Source organism: Carassius gibelio, chromosome B18, assembly GCF_023724105.1.
Source record: "Carassius gibelio isolate Cgi1373 ecotype wild population from Czech Republic chromosome B18, carGib1.2-hapl.c, whole genome shotgun sequence".
NCBI classification, from domain to species: Eukaryota; Metazoa; Chordata; class Actinopteri; order Cypriniformes; family Cyprinidae; genus Carassius; species Carassius gibelio.
Genome location: NC_068413.1, coordinates 25,167,934 through 25,175,689, shown reverse-complemented (window position 1 = coordinate 25,175,689; position 7,756 = coordinate 25,167,934). Strand labels below are relative to the sequence as shown.

At 34.6% G+C, this 7,756-nt stretch overlaps 1 long non-coding RNA gene across 1 annotated transcript; it reads left to right on the top strand.

The window, feature by feature from the left end:
• Positions 1-4,977: 4,977 nt before the first annotated feature.
• On the top strand, positions 4,978-7,756 carry LOC127977438 (uncharacterized). The gene is made up of 4 exons (XR_008158213.1): positions 4,978-5,232; positions 5,940-6,039; positions 6,205-6,365; positions 6,752-7,756. It is a non-coding gene; the product is annotated as an uncharacterized LOC127977438 (long non-coding RNA).

Here is a 7,756-nt window from a genome sequence, read left to right as displayed (position 1 = left end):
GGTTTGGGGTGCCATGTCATGTGCTGGTATTGGTCCACTGTGTTTTCTGAGGTCTAAGGTCAACGCAGCCATATACCGGGAAGTTTTAGACTACTTCATGCTTGCTGCTGCTGACTAACTTTGTGGAGGTGCAGATTTCATTATCCAACAGGATTTGGCACCTGCACACAGTGCCAAAGCTACCAGTGCCTTGTTTAAGGACCATGGTATCCCTGTTCTTAATTGGCCAGCAAACTCGCCTGACCTTAGTTAACGTATTGTGAAGAGGAAGATGCGATATGCCAGACCCAAGAATGCAGAAGAGCTGAAGGCCACTACAATAGCAACCTGGGCTCTCATAGCACCTGAGCAGTGCCACAGACTGATCAACTCCATGCCATGACACATTGCTGCAGTAATTCAGGCAAAAGGAGCCCCAACTATGTATTGCTCATACTTTTCAGTTGGCTAAGATTTCTAAAAATCCTTTCTTTGTATTGGTATTAAGTAATATACAGATTTTCTGAAATACTGAATTTGGGATTTTCCTTAGTTGTCAGTTTTAATCTTTTTAAAATGAAAAGAGATAAACATTTGATAATGAATCAACTTTTTGATGATATTCTAATTATATGACCAGCACTTGAATATATATATATATATATATATATATATATATATATGTAATATACATGTTACATATATATTATTGGTTGGCATAGATAAATATTTTTATCTAGATTAATCTCACTGTAATCTTGGAATTAATCTAGATTGATCTAGAATATGTATGCCACCCAAATAAAATAATGACTAAAAGTAAGTCTTTGAGAAGGGGTTTCTCAAGCCAAGTGGTGCATTAGACCAGGGGCTCATCTCCTGTTTCCAAAATGCATCACAAAGTGCTTGAGAAATCTGTAAACTAATTCCACATTGCACAAGGTGCAAACAACCTTATACCTGTTTCACACATAATCCGTCTGCAGTGCGTGTGCATTGCATATTTTTTTTTACATACCCATGTTAAAGGATTCCAGTGTTCACGCGGTTGCGGTCTGTCAGTGCGTTCCAGGAGTGGTGCGTCTGCAGCAGTGCAGCGATCGTTTATATACTGAGTAGTGGACTGCAAACGCGTCCTGTGTGAAAGCACAATGAGTATGAGTCCGTGCTGCTTCAATACCACATATGTAACACACACGGACTGCATACGCACTGCAGACGGAGGATGTGTGAAACAGGCTTGTCTTGTCAAGGTTTCCATTGGGAAGCTTCTTAAAAAAAAAAAAAAAATTCCCTAAAGTAAACCCTGCTGCTTCAGTTGCATCCATGTTAGCAGCACGTCACGTTTGATGTGCTAATTTCACAATAGGCATACACACAGGTTCGAAGACTCGTTCTTGCCCCGTACCCCGCAATTCGGTTAGGCATACATCCGCGCTAAAATATCAAGGTGAAAGTCATCTTAGCTCACCTAGTATAGACCCAGCTCTCCACCCAACTTTGAGAATAGATTAACGGAGATATTTTGTTTATCGCCCGATAAGAGTCTCCCGTTCTGCGTTAACGGGCGATAACGGCCCACCACACTATATATATATATCATTATAATTATTATTATTATTATTATTATTTATTTTTTTCACTTGTACAGGTGTGATATCACAAAAATCAGTACCTATGTGAATTTTACAGCAAAATCAATGATGTGGGCTTTGAAAACATAAATATACAAGATTAAGTGAGGGAAAGTGTGAAATGTAAAAAAAAAAAAAAAAAAAAAAGTTGTTTTAAATTACTATAGTATGTGCTTAAATAAAAGTAGTTATTAGTTATTCACTGCCAGTGTAAATATTATGAAAACTGTCTTTGGGTAATAGTCAATCTCAAGTGCACTCTGGCACACTGGGCCTGTGTGGCCACCTAGAGTATATTTTGTATACAGTATGACAGCCATGCAACTACAGCCATCCTTAGGTTCAGTTCCAGATTGTTCTTATTGGTGTATTTACACACATTTCTGAATGTAAAAACAAACACATATAAGAACATTTTAAAATGAAATTCTAAAATGTTTTATGAAAAAAAAGTCATTGGTCACTGTTGAAAGGGGTAGTCCCTGCATCAGCATGAACGGATGCACCACACCTTCAATGCAAATAGACAGTTTCAGACACTCTGCGTGCTAGAGCACATGCCAGAGAAAAATAAATAAAAAAACTATATATATATATATATATATATATATATATATATATATATATATATAGAATGTGCGACCAGAAGTATCTGTATCTATATATTTTTTTTACATGCCCCAGGTGCTTTTTGCTCACTTTTAGCACCCTTAAACAATCTATATCCCATGTTATCACAGAGTTGCCACCTTTATAACAGAGAAGCGGGGAAATGATCGCCAAGTTGTAGATTTGCACCCAAAAGATAGGAACGTAAAAGGAAATAGCTGAATGTTCAATGGAACAGAATAATTGAGATGGCTGGAAAATTACAGATGACATTCTGGTGTAGTTTTAACTCTGCTCTGCTGGAGACTCAGATGTGTGGGTGAAAAGCACCTCACACCCTTACAAGTGACTTTCTTCTAATGCCTTAATTTCAATTAACTTTGACATAATATCTCCCCTTGTGCATAAAGAGGAAAATAGTGCAGCACCCAATTCACTTTAGGTTTGAAGGAATGCATTGTGTGTGTGTGTGCATTAATGTACAATGACCTAAAATGTATTTGAACACTTGTGTTGTAGCCGTTGCTGTAAGGAAACAGTATGGCAAGTTTCAAGAAAAGCTGTTTGGGAAAGGAGGAACCTTGCACATATTTTCTTCCTCCGTTTGTGGTATTTTAAAAGTAAGGCTCTTGAGACGTCTGCTTCTGTTCCTGCTCCACACAACCTGTGACTGTTGCTTTTAGAGACAGATTGCTCAATCAGAACCTGACATTAATAGAATCCTCCATATTCTCCAAGTGGTTTGCAATCTGTCAATACAATGACTGAGTATACTATTTTGTTGGAAATGATTGCATTATGTAGTCTTTTATTTATTTTTTATTTTTGAAATAAATCTACATGACCACATGAGTTCAAAGGTTTCTTGGTCACAGTTTATATATTTCATAATGAAACTAAGTTCACTTCAATTTCCCATGTAGATTCTAGTAAATGCGTCCGTGGTCACATGAGTCACATATGATTCAGCCACAATCCAACTGTCTGTATCTGTAAGGGAAATGCAGTTCTCATCAAAGGAAACAGTTCTCAAATGTTAAAATAATTGCATAACAGTATGTATGACTGTGTGAACTACAATACATTTTAGCTGAGCATGCTATAACAAGTAAACATGTGGCATTGTTACCTTTAGGAATACATTTTACATGTTATGTATGTATGCATGTATGTATTTATTAGATATTGGTGAATATGAATATGCTATTTTTGAAAATACCTTAATTAATACCTAAATGTAAACCTTTTATGTTTATCAATATAAGTGTGCTTTGCAGTTGTACTCAAAGTAACTGTGATGTTCCAGTTTAAGGAGTTGTTTTCAGTCTTTTTTTATCTAACATATTTTGGTGGTTTAGAGAGCTCAATGTGCTGCAAAAAAATAAAATAAGAAAAAAACTGCTCAATAAGATAGAATCTTTGTCAGTTTTTCAGCACATAATTTTTTATTTATTTATTTTTTTTTTTGCAAATTGCTCACAACATAGCCCAATAAAGAAATATACTGCAAAAACAGAAATGTACCACAAATTCTAACAACACAAATAAAGAAATTATTTGCAAAAACAAAAACATACTGCAAATGTTCACAACATAAACAAAAACAGAAATGCACTTCAAATAGGCACAGACACCAATGGAAGTGTTTTTTTAAGAGAAAAACAAAGAGACACACATCAATGTTTGCTCTGAAAGGTGTGATTTCTGTTTTTTCTGTTTTTTTTTTTGTTTGTTTGTTTTTCTTCTTATTATTCTTCTTATTTCATTATTAATCTAAATAAGATGACAATATTATATATAATCACGGTACGTTACCACAAATTAACCATGCATTTACTACACTAACCATAGTTTAACCATGGCATTTGTACAACTGTTATACAAATAATAACCAATACAGCAACAATAATAAATAAATAAATAAATAAATAAATAAAAACATACATAATTTAACTAAATAAATATATTAATGAATGAATAATTAAATTGATTTTCATTTTTTTTTAGTTATTTGGCATTGTTGGGGTCCTCCCGTCGTGATCTGTGCTACTTACAGCACATTTCCATATTTGTTTGTGTTGTGAGCATTTGCATTCTCTATATAATATGCAAATATTATACAAACATTTGTACATTTGAATCAGTTAGGTTGTAATCAGTTAGATATCACAGAGAGCTATTGAGAAAGAGAAAATGTTTAGACAGATTTCTGCAGCTCTTCTAGTAGAACATGACACTAACAACAACCAACGCCATAGGTTTTATTAAAAAAATAAATAAATAAATAAATAAAAATGAGTTGCAAATTTGCAATAAGAAAGAAAGAACAAAAACACTCTTGTTTAAGCTTGTTTGTTCATCATTCTTGAAACATACACCTCCAAAGCAATAACAAGACTATGAGAGAGAGAGAGAGAGAGAGAGAAATAGAGATAGACAGAAAACTTTATAAAGACAAAAAAAGATAGCTCAACAGATAAAGAAGCAAAATACAAAAAGTGTGTGTGTGTGTGTGTGTGTCTGTGTGTCTGTGTGTGTATGTTATGGTAACCCTTGAAGACGAGACAGCAGTGTGTGGCTGTAATGAAACTTTTATAATACGTCTTGCTCTGGTCTGCTGAGCTCACTGAGCACTCACTGTAATCGCACTGGTAAGGGAAGAGGCAAGGGCGGTGTGAATGTGTGTTAGTGTTCGTTGGAGGGAAGAGATGGAGTGAGTCTCTCAGCAACAACCCATCTCAAGAAACACTGCTGCCGTGCAACCCATTCTCACTCCAAAGGCGTCAAAAACCGAAGCATGGTCAAGCGCCCCTAGCGTCACTTTTATGACGCCAAATGTGCCTCTCGGCGTCGACTATCGAAGCACTACGACCTTCATTGCTTTCAGTGGGAAACTTTTGGCGTCAGAATTCGACACGAGGACATGAGATGTTTATCGCTATGAAATCACGTTCAAGAAGTCTCATTCAGCACACATCGCGCGATACTTGCTATCATTTCCACAGTTTGGGTGAGTAGTCGTATATACGCTCTTTTAATGCCTTTTATCAAATGTATTCTGTCTTCTTTATTAATCAGATTAGTGCCATATGTTTAATCGCTGTATTATATCGGTCATCCGCGGCTGTCTTTGAGTTTCATTGCGTTTAAATAAATGAACACAGCTGCTAATTAGTGTGATTAAACTCTAACTTATCTGTCACGTGACGTGCCATAGACCTTCGATCCGTTTTATATTATTATTAATTTCAGGATCAATGATGTAAGTTGTATTTGTAGTAAAATCATGGTAATCACGACACAATAGTAATAAATGAAATGTGAAGTTAAAACACAGTAAATGGGACATTAGTAACTGTAACTGTAGTTTTACTATGATATATTAATAATCAATACAACAATACAATAATCACCAAACCAGCTATGTTTGTATCACTGTAATGTTAGTGTTTTTATGTGCTTTTATATGACAGAAATCACAGTAATCATGTGTTCTGTACCATGCTTTTAATACCTTTTAATGTGAATCCAAAAAAAAAAAAACATCAAATTAAAAATAAATAATAAAACATGTATTTTTCCATCTTGCAGTTCATTCATATCAGTTTATATATATATATATATATATATATATATTTTGCTCACAGATCATTATTAACATTCTGTATATAATTCAATTTTATTTTCTCTCCCCTTTTTTATTATTTTTATTTTTAGCTGAAAAGACGTAAAGGCAGTCAGCCCAGTGGTGTTTCTGGAGAGGGATTCCTTCAGAAATGGAGAAGACAGAAAGCTGCGGAGGCAGATATTTGCAGCAGTTAGTCTGTGATAGTTTGTCTCTTTTATCAAAAATTCCTGCTGTTATAATTTGTACAGCATTTGTTGTTTCTTAAACTGTTGCACTGTCCAAATACCCACACTTGCCATCTTTTCACTTGACCACTTGATTACTTATTTGAAGTCTTTCCTGTATTTGGCCTAGTGTTCGAGTGAGCATGATGACCACGAGTGTGTGTCGAACTTTTCATGACCTGATGACTGTGTTTCCCAATCCTGATCCTGGAGAACCCCAGCACTGCACGGTTTTGGCGTCTCTCTTATCTGCCTTGGAGTCTTCACTGATGAGCTGATGAGTTGAATCAGGTGTGTTTGATCAGGGAGACATCTCAAATGTGCAGTGTTGGGGTTCTCCAGGACCAGGATTGGGAGCCACTGCCTTATGGGACACTTATGTGTTTAAAGAGATTTTTAATATCTAATTATCAATATTTCACATACTGTACTAAACACATCACAGTCTTAATAATCCAGTTTAACACTTGTATGATATTGTACAAGCCCCAGGACGGTCTCATCTGACACTATCATAGAATTCATATGACTATAGCTTGTTATTAATTACTTGCTTTCAATAATGGATTCATTTAACATTTAATTTTACAGCATCTTTACAGAGGCTGCTTTTATGGTCTAAACAAAACACAGTGTAATGTATAAGTTGAATGTAATGTAATATTTCTGTTTTACAGGATTGTTTGAGGATAACACTGCAGTTCTCCATCATGCACAAGGACTCACCTCGTTAACTCTTTATCCCCCACACACACAGATATGGTCCCTGGATCAGTGATTAGACTTTGCAGTGGTTTGATTTTTGCAGAAGATGTAACTTTGTTTTATTTATAAGCTCATAATGAATACATTACAGAACCAGTGATGAAAACAATAGTTAAAAATAGTATTTTTCGTATTGATAAAGCATTTTGTTCTCTTTTTCAAGCTTCATACAGTGAACTTTTTAGACTTTAATTAAGAGTTTTAGTAAAGGAGATATTCATACACAGTCATCCCCTAGCTCCAGTCATGAAGTGAATTCATGATGTTATGTCAAAGCTAGCAGGTGTTTGTTTTCCTGAACACTTTCTCTGTCTTCCATTGTTCAGACAATCAGTGTTTATTTGATGCTGTGCTGATTGAGTTTTATAGATGATATTGCACACTTGACATGCATGTCTTCATGGTGTTTTTTTGTGAGTTTGAAACATTTACATTGTGTTGTATAACATTTTGGTCAATTTAATTTTTTTAATAAAATTGATCTTTTTCCAGTGTTCTCTGAAAGACATACTGTATTTACTGTTTTGTTTTTTAATAAAAGCATTTTCATTTGCATACTGAAAATAGTTAATGTTTACAACATAACTGCCTTTTTATTCTTTATGGTGGCAAAAATGAGCTTGGTGACAGAGGATGCAGTGTAGTAATTTGGGCATGTTGTCTTTAAATGAGTTTGACATATCAATAAATAATGGAAGATCCTTACAAAAATATGCATGTTTATTATGCTTTATGTATTTATTTGTTCATTCATTCATTCATTTATAATTTCTGTTTTTATTCCTAGGGTTCAAATGGTAGAGAATGGTAAATCACAGAAACACAAATGTGAACAATTTTAACTTTAAAACACAATGTAATATACAATGTAAATTTTAGAAGCACGTCATTTGATTAGTAAATATATTTGTCTTTGG